This window comes from Delphinus delphis, chromosome 21 (assembly GCF_949987515.2).
Source record: "Delphinus delphis chromosome 21, mDelDel1.2, whole genome shotgun sequence".
NCBI lineage: Eukaryota > Metazoa > Chordata > Mammalia > Artiodactyla > Delphinidae > Delphinus > Delphinus delphis.
Window position 1 is genome coordinate 10,010,576 of NC_082703.1, and position 15,484 is coordinate 10,026,059.

General features: G+C 41.4%; 1 protein-coding gene across 1 annotated transcript in view; it reads left to right on the top strand.

Moving 5' to 3' along the window:
- Window positions 1-15,484, top strand: part of FUT10 (fucosyltransferase 10) — a 178,443-nt gene that overhangs the window by 124,582 nt on the left and 38,377 nt on the right. The window contains exon 7 of the transcript XR_011246327.1: window positions 9,511-9,586. The gene's annotated coding sequence lies outside the window, so the exon portion shown is untranslated. The remainder of the gene's footprint in view (window positions 1-9,510; window positions 9,587-15,484) is intronic.

Sequence of the window (15,484 nt, forward strand, 5' to 3'; positions counted from 1 at the left end):
ACTAATATAGTTCCCTTTTTACAAATAAAGAAACCAAAGAACGGAGGAATTAAGTAACTTTTCTAAATTCACACGATTGGACTGTGGCAGAGTGGGGATTCGAACTCAGCCAGGCCAGCTCCAGAGCTTACATTCTTTCACCCCATTGCCCTACCTCTTGGTGTTGAGTTGAGAACTGCTTCAGCATCTCATACAGGGTTGACTGGAGTGGGTTTAAGAGATAAGAAGAAGAGAGGAATGAGAGACAGAAAGTATAGGTAACTCTTTCAAAGAGATTTGCTACCAAGGGGAGCAAAGGAATTAGGTATAAGTTGGTGGGGTAAATAGAGTCAACCTTTCTTTTCCTTTTCTTTTCCAAGATGAGAGAAGGACTTGCACATTAGTATGCTGATGGGAATAATACAGTAGAGACTAAAAATAGATGACAGAAGAGAAAGGAGAATTCAGGAGTGAAGTTCTGGAGCAGGTGGAGGACATGGGACCTGGTACCCATGTGGAGGGCGTGTCTTTAAATAGAAACATGACAAGTTGATCCACTAACAGGTGGGAAGGCAGGAGATATGCTGTGAGAATCTGTGGAAGGTCACTTCTGAGTGAAGTAGGAAGTAATGTCATCAGCTGGGAGTAAGGATGGTGGCAGAGTTGTGGATTTCAGTAGATAAGAGAAGATTTGGAATAATCTAGGAGCATGGAAAGAAAATGGATTCTAGACACTGATGGGATTTCATAGGCAGCAAAGCCAAAAGCTTTAAGGACAATAAGTGACTGTTTCCTTTTTTAATTTTTTTAATGGAATGAAATTTGCCATCTATTTGTTTGAAATGAGTCAAATGCTGGTCAGTTGGGGCTGTTTGCAAAGGAGAAGGAAGGAGATGGTTTTTCAAAAGCTGAGCCAGAGCTCGGCATCAGTGATTAAAATGGGCTGGTATTGGCTTCCCTGGTGGCACAGTGGTTGAGAGTCCACCTGCCGATGCAGGGGACACGGGTTCGTGCCCCGGTCCGGGAAGATCCCACATGCCGCGGAGTGACTGGGCCCATGAGCCGTGGCCGCTGAGCCTGCACGTCCGGAGCCTGTGCTCCGCAGCGGGAGAGGCCACAACGGTGAGAGACCCGCGTACTGCAAAAAAAAAAAAAAAAAAAAAGTCTTCCAACAAACAAAAGCCCAGGACCAGATGGCTTCACAGGCGAATTCTCTCAGACATTTAGAGAAGAGCTAACATCTATCCTTCTCAAACTCTTCCAAAATATAGCAAGGGAGGAACACTCCCAAACTCATTCTACGAGACCCCCATCACTCTTATACCAAAACCAGACAAAGATGTCACAAAAAAGAAAACTACAGGCCAATATCACTGATGAACATAGACGCAAAAATCCTGAACAAAATACTAGCAAACAGCATCCAACAGCACATTAAAAGGATCATACACCATGATCAAGTGAGGTTTATCCCAGGAATGCAAGGATTCTTCAATGTACACAAATCAATCAATGCGATACACCATATTGACAAACTGAAGGATAAAAACCATATGATAATCTCAGTAGATGCAGAAAAAGCTTTTGACAAAATTCAACACCAATTTATGATAAAAACTCTTCAGAAAGTAGGCATAGAGAGAACTTACCTCAACATAAAAAAGCCATATATGACAAACCCACAGCCAACATCATTCTCAATGGTGAAAAACTGAAACCATTTCCTCTAAAATCAGGAACAAGACAAAGATGTCCACGCTCACCACTCTTATTCAACATAGGTTTGGAAGTCCTAGCCACAGCAGTCAGAGAAGAAAAACAAATAAAAGGAATCCAAACCAGAAAAGAAGAAGTAAAGCTGTCACTTTCTATAGATGACATGATACTATACATAGAGAGTCCTAAAGATGCTACCAGAAAACTACTAGAACTAATCAACGAATTTGGTAAAGTAGCAGGATACAAAATTAATGCACAGAAATCTCTTGCATTCCTATACGCTAATGATGAAAAATCTGAAAGAGAAATTACGGAAACACTCCCATTTACCACTGCAACAAAAAGAATAAAATACCTAGGGATAAACCTACCTAAGGAGACAAAAGACCTTTATGCAGAAAACTGTAAGACACTGATGAAAGAAATTAAAGATGATACAAACAGATGGAGAGATATACCATGTTCTTGGACTAGAAGAATCAACATTGTGAAAATGACTGCACTACCCAAAGCAATCTGCAGATTCCGTGCAATCCCTATTAAACTACCAATAGCATTTTTCACAGAACTAGAACAAAAAATTTCACAATTTGTATGGAAACACAAAAGACCCCGAATAGCCAAAGCAATCTTGAGAAAGAAAAACGGAGCTGGAGGAATCAGGCTCCCAGACTTCTGACTATACTACAGATCTACAGTAATCAAGACAGTATGGTACTGGCACAAAAACAGAAATATAGATCAATGTAACAGGATAGAAAGCCCAGAGATAAACCCACACACATATGGTCACCTTATTTTTTATAAAGGAGGCAAGAATATACAATGGAGAAAAGACAGCCTCTTCAATAAGTGGTGCTGGGAAAACTGGACAGCTACAGGGAAAAGAATGAAATTAGAACACTCCCTAACACCATACACAAAAATAAACTCAAAATGGATTAAAGACCTAAATGTAAGGCCAGACACTATCAAACTCTTAGAGGAAAACATAGGAAGAACACTCTTTGACATAAATCACAACAAGGTCGTTTTTGACCCACCTCCTAGAGAAATGGAAATAAAAATAAACAAATGGGACCTAATGAAACTTAAAAGCTTTTGTACAGCAAAGGAAACCATAAATGAGATGAAAAGACAACCCTCAGAATGGGAGAAAACATTTTCAAACGAAGCAACTGACAAAGGATTAAACTCCAAAATATACAAGCAGCTCATGCAGCTCAATATCAAAAAAACAAACAACCCAATCCAAAAATGGCAGAAGATCTAAATAGACATTTCTCTAAAGAAGATAAACAGATTGCCAACAAACACATGACAGAATGCTCAACATCATTAATCATTAGAGAAATGCAAATCAAAACTACAATGAGGTATCACCTCACACCAGTCAGAATGGCCATCATCAAAAAATCTAGAAACAATAAATGCTGGAGAGGGTGTGGAGAAAAGGGAACCCTCTTGCACTGTTGGTGGGAGTGTAAATTGATACAGCCACTATGCAGAACAGTATGGAGGTTGCTTAAAAAACTAAAAATAGAACTACCATATGACCCAGCAATCCCACTACTGGGCATATACCCTGAGAGAACCGTAATTCAAAGAGTCATGTACAACAATGTTCATTGCAGCACTATTTACAATAGCCAGGACATGGAAGCAACCTAAGTGTCCATCGACAGATGAATGGATAAAGAAGATGTGGCACATATATACAATGGAATATTACTCAGTCATAAAGAGAAATGAAATTGAGTTATTTGTAGTGAAGTGGATGGACCTAGAGTCTGTCATACAGAGTGAAGTAAGTCAGAAAGAGAAAAACAAATACCATATGCTAACACATATATATGGAATCTAAAAAAAAAAAAATGGTTCTGATGAACCTAGGGCCAGGACAGGAATAAAGACGGAAATGTAGAGAATGGACTTGGGGACTCGGGGAGGGGGAAGGGTAAGCTTGGACGAAGTGAGAGAGTAGCATTGACATATATACACTACCAAATGTAAAATAGATAGCTAGTGGGAAGCAGCCGCATAGCACAGGGAGATCAGCTCGGTGCCCTGTGTCCACCTAGAGGGGTGGGATAGGGAGGGTGGGAGGGAGATGCAAGAGGGGGGAGATATGGGGATATATGTATAAGTATAGCTGATTCACTTTGTTGTACAGCAGAAACTAAGACACCATTGTAAAGCAATTATACTCCAATAAAGATGTTAAAAAATATAATAAAAAATAAGAATGCACATAAAAATAAAAGAAATACATATAAACCACATAAATTCCTCCTCAACCATTAGAGTCAGAATTTTAAAACTTGTCGTTGGATAATCCATGGTTGAAAAATCTATGGCAAAACGATTAGGGGACTGAAAATTCACCTGGAGGCAAGTGCATTTTCCAAAGTCCTTATTACTGTATATTCTTTTTATTTTTTTGGCCACACCGTGGGGCTTGCAGGACCTTAGTTTCCCAACCAGGGATTGAACCCGTCCCCTTGGCAGTGAAAGCTCGGAGTCCTAACCACTGGACCGCCAGGGAATTCCCATTATTTCTATATATTCAAATACACAGGTAAATAAAGAACTCTAGGTAGGGTAATGTCAAAGAGCTTAAAACAATAATAAAATAGCTCTTAAAATAATAGTAATACTGTACAAGACATTATAATTTAGCTTTCACACAGAGATGACTTCTGAGAAGGTGCGTAGCTGAGAGAAGAGAAGGGAGGTGGATTTTAGTTGGAAGAGGAATCACTGGCGCCCTCCTCCTCCATCTCTTGCCTGTCCACTCTCTGTGGTCCTTTCTGGAAGGTGAATCCCGTGCTTGTGCCTTCAGCAGAGGGCGCTGTGTGAAGAGCTTGCGGGTCCTGAGTGAGCCTTCTCCTCCTTTGAAGAAATTATATTGGGCAGGCCGAGTCGTCTCTTTAAAAAAGCTCTTTGCGCCTCTTTATTGGTTGTAGTCAGTCCTTTAAACTCGATCCTTTTGGCTTTTGCTTTTACCTGTGTTCAAAGTGGAGCCTTTGAGTGGTAAATTTTAACCAATCGATTTCTTTAGGAAGTTTTTTTTCTTTCCGGTATTCTCTGAGAAATGCTGCCCGCCCGCTTTGCTAGTCACTGGGAAGGGCTGGCTGAGCGGCAGACGCCTCTCCAACAGAAGGGTCTCCACCTGCCCAGGCTCCGTATTGTTACCGTAAATTATCGGGTGAGGGGACCAGGGAAGCAATTTAAATTCCCTTTTTCAGACAGAGTCACTTCCAGCACTTATACGATAATAATAGAGTCTTCTTTTCAGCGCTTACTATGTAGCAAGCCCTCTTCCGAATGCTTTTCTGTATTATCTCTTTTAATGCTCCTATCTGCTGAGTGAGGCAGCTATTGCTATTTTTTCAGTTTTACACGTGAAGAGGAGACTAGCAGAGGGGAAAAGTAACTTGCCCAGGATCATACGCTAAACGGCAAAGCAGGGCTTGTAGACAGCTTTCTGATTCCACGCACTTCACTCTTAACCCCTCTAGCAGGCTACCTCCTTATGTATGATTATTACCACCTCTCCTTGTCGTGATCACAAACCCCACACCCAGCTTACTTCCCAGACTTGCCCAGTAGCAACAGCTCTCAAAGCTACCAGATCACCGAGGAGTATTACACAGAGTCATCTGTGTTCATGAGAGGGCACGAAAATACTCTATGGGCTGGGAGAAACACACAGAAGAATGGAGGCAGAGGTGAGAGCCCGTTAGACCAATCCGGTTTCACAAGGTTCTTTCATAAGACAACTTGACATGGACGTAGAGTGACTTTTGTGCAATGACCATAGTTCAGGTGGTGGTAGGAAAAGCATACAGAAGTGAATCTGCAAAAATCTAAATTCCTTGAAGAGAACTTGCAGCCTATTTTATCTGTTACTGTTAGGGTCTCCCTCATTGGTAATTGTCGATTCTTTTAAGAGAAAGAACGCTAGTTAAATGACCTAATCTAGGATCTACCACTTTTTACCGTTGACTTAGGACGTCCTTGACCCTCTCCTAGGTCACAGAGCAATAATCATAATAGCTTTATTATTCCTAGCTTCACGTAGCATCTGCCCTGGCTTTATTTCTTCTTTTATCTCCCTTTTTCCTCATTAGGCTTGTCATACGTTACACACCGTACTAAGCCTCTGGAATCCAATCTTCAACAAGATGAGTGAATAAATCAACTGTTTCATAGCTCTTTTGGAGCATAAAAGAGATAATAAGAAAATGATTTTGAAACAGTAATGTTTCAGTTTATTGCTATTCCTCCCTCCTAGAATGTCTCTTCCTCCAATTGGTGTTATAATAATTTTTTCTGGGGGTTCTTTCTTCTTTAACCCATCATCCTTTCCTCACTTTCTGCAAAATTCTAAGTGATCCTCTGACCTTTCTTACTTTGCTTTCATAAAAGGAGAAAGATCAGGGCTGTTTGATGACATTTTAACCATTTTATCTCCATTCACTTACAGAAAAGGAACCATTACTTATTTTCCGTGATCAGAATATAATCAGGTTTTCACCCTTTGGCGATTCAATATTGTTGGGAAATCGTTCTGTTTATGAGTCCTTCACAGAAGAATGCATCCCATTCAGTGCAATTTTTTGAGCAAAGAACCTCACAGGACAATATAGGTTGAGAAAGTATACTCATCACACACTTCGCCATGTATCATTCATGATTTTCCAGGGTGAAGTAACACATTGTGTCATTTAAGTCTCAAAGGTAATGAACAGAAGGGCCATTCCTCACACAGTCTAGGAAATCAAGACTCTTCTATTATATCCTTGGTGGTTAAATGTTTAAAAATGCTGAAGATTTTTATAATTTTATTTTGTATCCTCTTAATTAACATGAGGCCACTTCTTAGACAGTATTCTAAAAACTCGACTGTGGATAAATATAGATACAATTAAACAATAATAAAACAAGTACTAATGAACTCAAATATACTTGAATTTTGTAAAAATTCCACAAAAGCCACACTAAGGAGTTTCTAAATGAAAATTTAAAAGATCTACCTACTAAGTTATGGATTTATTCCCCTGCAGTGACTCAAAGGTAATAAGACAGAAAAGCAGGAAAAAACGATGCTGGGAAAATATTTAAAATTGTAACCAACAGATGGAAATGAAACTTTTGGTGGGGAGCATGCTGTAGTGTACACAGAAGTAGAAATATAATGTTGTGCACATGAAGCTTATATGATGTTCTAAACTGATGTTATTTCAGTAAAAAATAAATTTTAAAAATGTGACCTTGAATGCTCACCAAAGGGAAGTGAGCTGCCTTATTAGTTGAGGATTCGGAGACTGTGTCTGTGTGTTTCTCACAAGGCCAGTGTCAATGTTGGCATAAATCTCTTTTTAATGGAGTGATAGGAATCTGGTTCTCAAAGGTTTAAGAGGATTCACTTTTATCATGTGTTCCTATTCTTGGAGGTTAATTAATGTTTAGGCAAAGCTAATCTCATTAATAGAATTGTTCCGCTCTTTGTAAAATGAGGACACTGAAAGCGTGTCAGGTAGAGCGCTTTGGAGTTTGAACAGCCACTGGATTGACTGCAATACCTCAGTTTTGTGGGGGGTTATTACAGAGAGGTGCTTTGCTCCATCTTACCCTCTCGCTCATGTCCTTTTCTCTCCCTAACATGGTACAAATGGCTGATGAAGGTCACAGACAGAGAGTGAGGACACATCTGTCTATAAAGAAAAAATGTTGCCTGTCATTCCAGTTCTTCAAGGACCAAGCCATTAGCCACTGCAGTTGCTCACTGACAGTGCACCCTGAGGGGAATTCGGGATGGACAAAACCAGGAAACATTCTGTGCTTTGGACATACTGGCCCTTAGATAGTTAAGATGCATATCTAAGGAAAATTTTCCTATGGCCCCAGATTCTTGCATCTTTCCATATATAGAATGGGAAATAGTAATAGCAGTAATCTATTGATGCTTGACTACACGTTTTTCCTAGCAAAACAGTTCATATATCTCCTGGCTCCTTTACGTCTTTGAAGCTGCTCCCCAGAGCTATCAGAGAGACTGTCTTCTGGGCTGTAGTCCTCAGTCAGGCCCCTGAATAAATTTTAACTCACAATTTTTACATTGTGCCTTTTTCTTTCCGTTGACACGTCACAAGTGGATGGGATGCTAGAGGCACAACAGACGGCCTGCTACATCTGCCCACCCTTTCAAGATGTCAGGGACATGACATCCGTGAAGGGGATGCTAGGTGCCAGGCTTATTCAGGACGCCCCCGACTGGTGGGTCAAACTTGCTATAAATGGAGGAAGAAGACAGGCATCTTACTCACAGCAAGGGAGAAGTTGGAAGCCTCCCTCCTACTAGCTCTGTGACCCTGCAAGTAATTTGATCTTTAAATTTTCATTTCCTCTTTTATAAAATGCAGATACTAGTAGAATTAACTCCTAGGATTCTAGTGAGGAGTAAAGGAAAGAATTGAATAAGACCCTGAGCAGAGTGTCTGGTGTTCAGTAAAAATTCACAAATGGAAGTAATTACTGTTATTATTATTATGTAAGTTGACCATTCTGTCTTTTTTTGCTTCTTTTGGTGTGAGGCCCTAGGCTTTCACTCATGTAATCCTGTGATGTTGACTTGAAAGTGGGTAGGGGTGGCTCTTTCCTTGGGGACAATATAGTTCATAACAACAGAATTTTACAGAGCTCTTAAAATAGCACTCACACCTCCCCACACACAAATATATGTGTATGTGTATGTATGTACATCATATATATACTGAATATATGACACATATATATTATATACATATTTGTATCATATATACATATATAATATATGATATATAAATATATATGATACATATATATCGTATAATTTAATTTTCTTCCTTCCTTCCTTCCATCCTTCCTTTCTTTCATCTATATTTTCCTTACTAGTAAAATGTCTGAGCTTGGTCTCTTTAACTATAAACTTGGAAAGATGCTGATTTGAAACTGTAGCCACCCCAAAATGCCCCTTTGTTATGCAGATTATTTCGAGGGGGGTGGGAACAATTAAGGGCCAAAAGACTCCCGAAGAAACTTTGACCTTCTCCCCAACTGCCTAAAAGAATTTGCGGGGCTTCCCTGGTGGCGCAGTGGTTGAGAGCCCGCCTGCCGATACAGGGGACGCGGTTTCGTGACCCGGAGCGGCTGGGCCCGTGGGCCATGGCCGCGGAGCCTGCGCGTCCGGAGCCTGCGCGTCCGGAGCCTGTGCTCCTCAACGGGAGGGGCCACAGTGGTGAGAGGCCCACGTACCGCAAAAAAAAAAAAAAAAAAAAAGAAGAATTTGTGTAGCGGGCCTGTTGCCGGAATAGAGCTGTCACCAGAGACATCAGCAGAGAGTATGGGCTCCGTGTGGTGGGGGAAATGCCTAAGGATCAGAGTCCATGCTGGGTCCCACTGCAAACATTTACCAAACATTTGCTTTTCCATCTCCATGTGAATTGCCTTCCTCCCCTTCCAAGTCCCAAACCACTACCAGCAAAATCCTCTTTTGCCTTTAGCTGAAGATGGCATTTCAGGTGAGGGCTTCAGCCATTTTGGTGAGTTACTCTGTTTTCCTGGGTCTCTCCCGTGGATCCATGTCATTCAACGTTTAATCTGTCTCACGTCAATTTAATCCTTAGACCGACCAGAAGCACCAAGAAGGGTGGAGGAAACCTTCTTCCTCCCCAACTGAACAAGGATGAACCACTGGGCTGGGACTTGAGTTCAGGCACTGGGAGGTCCCTCACAGTCTAACTTGTCACCTCATCTTTATCCTGACAGCTGTCACCTCTCCTGCCCCTGATGAGAGAAGCCGAGACAAAGGGAGCCGTGCAGGTGTTCATTCAGGGTGAAGCAGGTGAGTCATATGACAAAACATGTGAGGATCTGAGAGGATGCTACTTGGGCTGGAATGGCATTGGGGTAGATGGCTCCAAACTGTGCCCGTGTACCCGGGGGGCAGCCAGCCGCCAGGTTCCCTCACTGAGATGGGTTATATGGTAAGGAAGGCGGATTCACCTGAGCAGACCAGGTCCCACCTGGTGATGAAACAGCGTCCCAAGGGTGCCGACTGTGCCCGGTGGGGTGTGTAGGTCTAAGAGGCAGAAGAGGCGGCTGGGGAGGCCTAGGTTGGAAATGAATGAAGTTGGCCTGAAGAACACACTCCCAGAGCTGGGAGACTCAGTCATTCAGAATGGCCTGTGCCCTTGTCTGGGCCTCGGGAACAGCCCCCAGGGGATAGGTCTCTTCTTGCTCAGCGATGCGGCCCCTAGGGGGGTTTTCAGCAAGGACATGATTACCATTACCCCCCTCCCTCGTGCGTTACCCAAAGGTCTTTGCCATATTATGTGCTATACACATTATAATCATATTAAGTATTTTACTAGTGAGACTATGCTATCGTACCTATTATAATAACAATAAATCTGGCTTAACGTTTATTATGCCCACAGGGTACCTAATTCCTTGGTAAACCTTTCCTCTTCTGTTATACTTTCTGTTTTGTCCTTCCCTAATTTTTGCAGCAAGGTGGCTGTATCACGGACTCCAGTATTAGTTAGAAATTTAATTTTCTTTAAGCATTTGGAAGACTACAGCTGATGACAGTTAGTGAATGATTTCTTTTCCTGAAAATTAATATCTGCCACGGAATTGAATAATAGATGAGCACTAGATATTCATGATAAGAGCAGTGGAAATCTCACGGTCAGAGGGAGAGCCTAGCTGAATTACTGATCGCTCCTTTCCTGCCCACTGCCTCCCCAAATAAAGAACTTGGCTCCCTATTTTGTAAAACATCAACTTGACCCCCTAAGCAGTAGATTGGAACCGGAGTGGACCCCTGACCTAGGACCCAGAGAGAGGTTTAGTCCCTCTAGGGACTTACCCATAAGCGGGCTTACTCATGTAAGAGCAGAGGTGTGCTGGAAAAGCTGGTGAGAAGAGAGAGAATGACATGGACCTAAAAAATCAGAGCATCAGGAGGGAAAATGAGGGAGAAAAGAGTCCAGCTGCCTTCTTAGTGCCTGTTTCTCACCCCTTTCTAAGTCCGGCAGCGTTCAAATCTGCCCTGAGGTTTTGTGATACACCGCTGAGTTCAAATAACCAAGTTCGTGCTTAAGCTAGCTTGAATTATTCATTTCATTTCAGTTATTTGCTGCCAAAGCAGCTTTAATGAATTGAGTAAATATTCCAGGGAAAACTGCCATGACCACGAGTGTTTGCTTCGGGGGGAGTGAGGGTGGGGTGTGGTGGGACTAGGTCTCTGCCTCCCCGTTTCAGGCTGTCCCACTTATCACATCTTGTGCTTCAAAGTGTGTTTCCCCTTGAAGAGGCTCTTGAGAAGCACAGCCACTGCCCTTGCGCTCCCCTAAGGAATTGGGGCCCAGGTATGTGAAACCTAAGAAAAACAGCAGCTTTCTTTTCAAAATGTCACTGTTGCCGTGTGTCGTTAGAGCTGGAGCCTTGACTGCACTTTGAGGGCTGACGCTTCTTGTGTTCTGGAAAAACACCTTGTAGGTTCTGCAGAGTTAAGGCCCAGATCCTGTGTTGGACTGGAAGCAAGGAGGCGCTGAATTGGTCTCCACAGTTTGGTCAAAAGTTGCCTCTCTCATGGGTGAAATAGCGTCTCTGAGATTCCGGGTGAGGAGAGGCTGGCCGGTGATGACAGCGGAAGGAAAATACTTGCTTTACTTTTTGTTTGTGTTTTTCCCTACCTGGTGGTGGGCCAGAGCCTCTGACACCTACCTGCGTGGGTTTGAATCTCAGCTCTGCCGTTCTTCAGTCAAGGCCCAGCCAGGAGGCAGAACCAGAACAGTTCCTTGACTGACAGAATTTCACAGAAAGAATGATCAGTTAGGCCGAAAGTTGTTAACTAGTGACCTAAAGGGTTTCACGGGGGTAGCAACCAAAAGAAGCAGCTATCACCTCTAGGGCTGAGGCCACAAGGAGAAGAGGTTGGAATAGTTAAAATTTAAATCGTTAAAGGAGGAGCCCCATGGAGATGGAAGTCAGACCTCCGAGGAGGGGCCACTGCTCAGCTGGTCCTGGGGTCTATGAGTTGGAAGGAGAGGCCCGTGGTTCCCAGATTTCCCAAGAGGAGGCGCTGGTTGCCTAGTGCTGGCATCTTGGGAGGTGGGGGCAAAAAGGGAAGGTGGTTCTGTAAGGGGTGTGTGTGTGTGTGTGTGTGTGTGTGTGTGTGTGTTTGTACACGTGTGTGTGTTATAACCCCCTTATGTCTTCACCCAACTTTCAGCCAAAGGTTATTGTATGGTATGCGACAGCCTGGACTCAGCTCTGTTTTGGAATTCATGGCTGAATCCATGTCCATGCTTGGGGCAACACACGATGGAGATCACTTGAGAAGGCTTATTCTAAGATAGCTAGAGGTGGACTGCCGAAGAGTACAGCTGAGAGGCAGGTCCACACCCAGGAGTTTGGGATTAGCAAACACAAACTACTATATATAAAAGAGATAAACAAAAAGGTCCTTCTGGATAGCACAGGGAACTATATTTCAATATTTTGTAATAACCTATACTGGAAAAAAATATGAGAAAGAACACATATACTGCTGTTTCTATACACCAGAAACTAGCACAACATTGGAAATCAACTGTACTTTAATTAAAAAACCCAGAAAATAACAAATTTACCAAGGACATGGGGAAAAAATGCTATATGCAAAAGAATTATTCAACCAAATTTACTGAGACTGTCCTGGAAACAAAACTAAAATAAGCATAGAATAAATTTTTAAAAATGAAAAAACAAAAACCAAAAACCCCATGAAGCAATTTTGCTATCGATATGGGAAAATGCTAGCATGATATTGTGCAAAAAAAGAGGCACACAAAATTGCATGTGTAGAGTGATCTCAAAATTACCCACAAGAAAACTTAATGGGCGCGTATTAAAATGTTAATATGATTAACTTTGGATTGCAGAATTATATATATATAATAAGACTATATTATTTTTGTTAGAGTTTAAGTCAAAAGAGAAAGAAAAAAGAGGCTTTGGGCATTCTGGTAGCAGGAAAAATGTGAAACATACTAACATATAACTGCTGTGGTAAGTTTCAGGAAGAAGAGGCAGTTTTCCTCCAATGAAATTCTATGAGAATTTTTTTCATGTGGAAATTTCATAAAGAGAAAGTAAATATCATCTCCAGTGCTTGTGTATAGATTTATACTTGTATTAGAAGTAAAATAATTCATATTATTAGAACACCCAGAATAATTTACATTAGTTATTTTTTTTTGTAATGGCCTTTCATAAAAACCAAGCATATCATTGAGAGCGCACGTCAGTGAAGGTTAATTCTGGGAGGAACCACACTGCAATAAATAGGTAGATTTTTGCGTGGCTAACCTGGTCCAAGAATAGATCCTGGAGAAGAATTGACTTAACCGAGGTCACAAAAGATGTTAATGGCAGAGCCAGAATTAGACCTTGTGACTTGATTTTTCAGCCTGACCTTGCTACCCATCCCCCTGCCTGGCCCCAAAGAAGAAATGTGTAGCTGACTTCAGTTTCTATGATTAGCGTCCATTATTGACTTGAATCCCTTATCCCAAATGTCCTATCGATGTATACTCACCCACTTTCCCCCTCCTTACATCAAACTACTTTTTAATTTCAAACCCTATCTTTCTTTGGTTGAGTGTGTGTTTGTGTGTATATGTGTTTGTGTGTATATATGTGTGTGTGTGTACTTGTATGTTTGTGTATTTGTGTCTTTTAGACTGACAAAACTTGAAGAGATTCAGGTAATATTCTATATCCACATTGTAGTCCCAATAGGCCAAACTACCAACACTTGTCCTTCAATGATTAATGGAGAGAAATTATGTTATAACTGATGGGAAATTTACAAGATGCTTTTAATATAATTAAAAGTAATGTCTCTATTGGCTCTTAACTCTTCCCCAAGCCTAGAATTGGCTTCTTTCCAGAACTAACACATTTCATCCAGCAACTGGAGAACACATTTTAAGAAAAAGAAAAAAAAATCTTTCCATCTTTGAATTCATACTTGATTGACCAGAGTATAGTTTGTGAAATTTAATATTAGGTTATTCTATCATGAAATAATCACTGGGTTGCTCTGAGTAATATTTTCATGAAGTCCAGGAATGTTTTAAAGCAGGAAGAAGCACACAGGTTCATCTAAACCTGTCTCATTTTACAGATGAGGAAACTGAATCTAGGGAGGTTACACTATGTCTAACCCACTAATCCTGTGATTTTCCTTTTATACCCCTTCATTCTTTCATTTGAAAAATAATTTTTGAGCATCTGTTATGTGTCAGATGATGCAGTGCCTCCTAAAGATTTAAAAACCAAAAATCTTGGTTCATAAGAAACCAGGGGAGGTTTAAGAAATAAGAAACCATGGGAGGTGTAGCATGTGTTAATGAACATTAGTCTATTATAGCTTATGTTGCATTGTTAGTGTTACATTCCTAGAGTTATAAAACATGAGGGAGTAGTGAAATTTGCCTGGGAATTCAGGAAACTTTTCTAGAATGGATGACGTTTCATCTGGGCCTTGAAGGATAAGCAGGAATACACCTGCTTCAGAAACAAGGGAAGGGTATTCAAGGCAGAAGGAAATGAGAGGCATAGGATAGGTTTGTGCTTATTTGGGGGATACCAAGGACTGGCTTAATCTGTAGGGAGTGATTGAGGGTCAGATTGAATAGGTCAGCTCTGATGTCGCTGGGGAAGGCTTTGTAGAGTCAGCTGAGTTCTCTAAGCTTTATTCTGCAGGTAATGGGAATCTGTTGCATAATGTTAGGCAAGGAAATGACACTTTACACTTTCACATGGGTCTACATTTAAGAGGAATAACTGGTAGCACTGTAGAGGATGGACTGGAGGAGAAAGGACAGCTAAAGTCAGGTTCAGATGAAAATGATGAGATAATGAACTTGGCCAATAGGGGGGTGTGCCCTACAAAGAAGGAGGAGCTATTTGTGAGCTTAGAATTGGCAGGACCTTATAATGATTGTGAAGGATAATAAACAGGGAGCAACCAAGGAGGAAGATGAAGCTTCTGGTTTTGAAGGTTAGAGTCATGGTGATGCTGTATAACTAGGCTATGACATACATGAAAAGGGTAGTAGGGGAAAAGCTTGCATGCGGTGTTAGAGATATTCAGCTTACCCGTGATGGAACATTTAAAGAGAAGATACACAGGAAGTAATTGAAAATCTGTGTCTTGAGCTCAGAAGAAAAGTCCGGGCTGGTGTTATTGATTTTGGAGTCATTAAAGAAGGTGAGAGTTGAGTAAAGAGAATAAAGAAAGAAAAGTCTAAGAACAGAACTCTGGGGGATGGCTGGAAGAGAGGAGCTAGTATAAGACATATGTAAGGGATGGCTGGAGGAGAGGAACTAGTATAAGATGTGGTTAGAAGGGATTATTTGTGTGGTAGGAAGACAGTGAAGGGAACAGTGTTGTGGAAATCGTGTTAGTCATGATGCTTTCAGCTGCTATTAACAAACAAACTCAAAATGACTATTATGGTCAAGTAGACTTATCTGCTCAGTTAACGACAATAACATCCCCAAACTCCAGAGGTAAGTAGAACAGAGAGCAGGTGTTTTAGTCACAAATCCAGCTCCATTTCTTTCTGACTGTCTCAGAAATGTCCTCCTCTGGGTGGTGGGTTCATCACTGGACTGCTAGGAAGATGGCTGTGGCAGTTTCAGATTTCCCATCCACGTACAGCCAAGGACTTTCTTCCAGTTC